The 2,734-nt window shown below is 39.4% G+C and overlaps 1 non-coding gene across 1 annotated transcript; it reads right to left on the bottom strand.

The window, feature by feature from the left end:
• Positions 1-1,824: 1,824 nt before the first annotated feature.
• On the bottom strand, positions 1,825-1,942 carry LOC149076904 (5S ribosomal RNA). The gene has a single exon (XR_016194280.1). It is a non-coding gene; the product is annotated as a 5S ribosomal RNA (ribosomal RNA).
• Between the last annotated feature and the right edge of the window lie 792 nt (positions 1,943-2,734).

The following is a 2,734-nucleotide window of genomic DNA, read 5'->3' as shown; positions in this document are numbered from 1 at the left end:
CGCAGGGTCCACATTTATAATTTATTCCGACATCGCACGAGGTTCTACTTCCATTAAACACGGTGTTGGATCCGCTTATATTATGCATAACCATCTTGAATTTTTTCTTCTTGGGCGAAATGTTTTCTCTAACGGATAAGAATAGATAAGCAACCTTTCGTATAGGCTTTTTTCTGTATTTTTGTGGGGGGAAAAACTTCAATATAGTCAATTAACTTCCATGAAAGGCATACATCTCAAGGGAATATCCGTGTGCAAAATCGAATTACCATTTTGTCGTATGGAAAAGAAAATCACAGAACAGGGTTCCCAGCAAAATCTGATCGATCCAGATTAAAACTAAAAAAAAACTTCTTATTAATAGAGCATACGCAATGTCAGCATGTCAGTCGATTTGACTAAGCACTGGTCCAAGTATAGACAAACACAATAACATTCCCTGATTCTACTGCTACTACTTAACCGAATACGTGCCTCGCTCACATTCCTGCGGAATTCGTGTTATTGCTGACGGACGATGTCATCTGTCTTCCATATTTAAAAGTAAAGATGGCAAATGCTTGAATTTTCGTGCTATGTAAATATTATGCTGAAGATCTGGTTGGTCTCTTCTGAGAGAGTTTTTCAAATAAGTGGCCGGTTCTCATTCACGCCTCGGAGTCAGAAGACAAACTTCAGACGACCACCACTGTCAGGGCTACTAAACCACACATGCACCTCGTCCATATTCCCCTACGGAACTTCTAACGAATTGGTATCAATCATCATCAGCTGTCAGGGCAATATAATAAGGACTGTTTCATGACACACCCTGGAGTCGGTACAAGCTGACATCGTGCGTGACGTCACTGCCCAAACAGAACCGAGTGCGAACGCTTTATTACCCTGTTAATTGTGGTAGTTTGCAATCACTGCACTGCCCATTTTTAGTGAATTATTTCCAAAATTTTCTTTCGGTTATTGACATTAGTATTTTTACATTTATTGGCTTGTTTCGTTCAGCCATTTAAACATTTTAAAATAAGAAATTTTGCATTTGGTTGTGAGGCAACTTTCCTAGGAATATTTTCTTTTTCTGATCCTTTTCAGTTGAATCACGTAAGTTAGATAACTTTCATTAGGTTGATTGAAAGATAACCAAGGTAAATAATTTCAATTATCTTCTGAATTTTCTAATAATATTTGATTAGTAGTAGCTTTTGCAAGATTTGGACTTCGATATTACCAGTACAACTGCAACATAAAAGCATGGGAAGCAAATATAAAAACTCCCAATATCCTTATATAAAACGTGCCAAGTTATCATTATTATTATTTTGAATGATAATATCAGAAGACATTATTATTTACTTTATTATATCTCTTGGATTTAATCCATTTCTTAGCTTATAGATTATAAAAAAGATGATAAAAATACCACATGTGCAAACTTGTGACAGTAAAGCAATACCATGAACGAGATATCACTCACATAAAACAGTAAAATGAACGACCAAAATGTAAAAAAAAGCCCCCGTGGCTCTAGACGTTTCGGGTGTTCATGTCATCTGCTTTTAAAGTGTTGGAGTTGTAACGAAACACAATAGCTCCGAGACCACGCCCACTACTTCACCAAACACCAACTCTGGCCATATCGCTATTTACTGCCATTAGTGAGATTGGTTGGAAGTGAAGGTGCTGTCTATCGGTGGTCGCCTCGAGTTCGTTTGGGAAAATATCTTATCTATATCCTCCCTTGGGTTCGAACCCGGGACCCTGACAACAACCTTCACGATGGTAGACGTGCATCTTACCACCATGCCACTCGGGCACTAAAAAAAGTGATGCCAACAGCACGCGGTGTTCCCAGGTGGTCACCCTCCAAGTACTAACCGCGCCCGATGCTGCTTAACTTCGGTGATCGGACAAGAACCGGTGTTTTCAGCATGGTATGGCCGTTGGCGGAGACCACGCCCACTGAACCAAGATGGCAAGCGTGACCTCAAAGGAATGAAACAGCCCTCGCTATATAGCCCTAAACTGCTATGCCGCCAGTGGGGTTCAAACGTGTATCCTCACGATGAGAGTCCAGCACGATGTCCATACGACCGCACGCAGCAGCATTCTCTCTTATAAGCAAGAAATGCAGTCGAACCCAGATATAACGAAGTCACTCGGGAACGTGAAAAAATCTGCAATATCCAATATTCACTATAAAAAAAAAGTAAAAAAATAAAAATAAAACGGTATGCAAAACAGCCATTGGTTGTAGCTCTAACACTGACGTCACAATTTGCACAAATATAGCGACTGAGCCAGCCTGGGGTACCCAGGTTTTCTGAGGCTCATGAACGATGAAATCGCAAAATAGACACTTGACGTTGACTCGAACGGGACCAATGACTCTACGAAGATAAAAGTTCGAGTGAGTGATAAGATGCGTCTGCAGTTGTCAAAAGAGTGTATTAAAGAAGTATTTTTTCTTCGTCTCACTCACACACTAAAATGCAGTCTTCAATCATATACTCAAAAGCAAAGTTTCAACTTTTTACTGAGATGATCGATGATGCTGACCAAGTTTTAAGACGGGACCAATTCGTCTTCCTGTGTGTGTGTGTGTGTTTTCATTCTCTATTTGTTCGTGTGGATTTATTTGATCCTTTAAGATTATTTTTTAAAAAACACAACGAAAAAAGAGGATAAGTTCATAGATTTTCAACCAGTTTCAGAACTTACAATTTGACTATCGATTAGT

Source organism: Pholcus phalangioides, unplaced genomic scaffold (assembly GCF_987345545.1).
Source record: "Pholcus phalangioides strain wild (caught in Gottingen) unplaced genomic scaffold, Ppha-v1.0 ptg000015l_1, whole genome shotgun sequence".
NCBI classification, from domain to species: domain Eukaryota; kingdom Metazoa; phylum Arthropoda; class Arachnida; order Araneae; family Pholcidae; genus Pholcus; species Pholcus phalangioides.
Note: the sequence above shows the minus strand (reverse complement) of the source record. Positions and strands in the feature narration are given on the sequence as shown.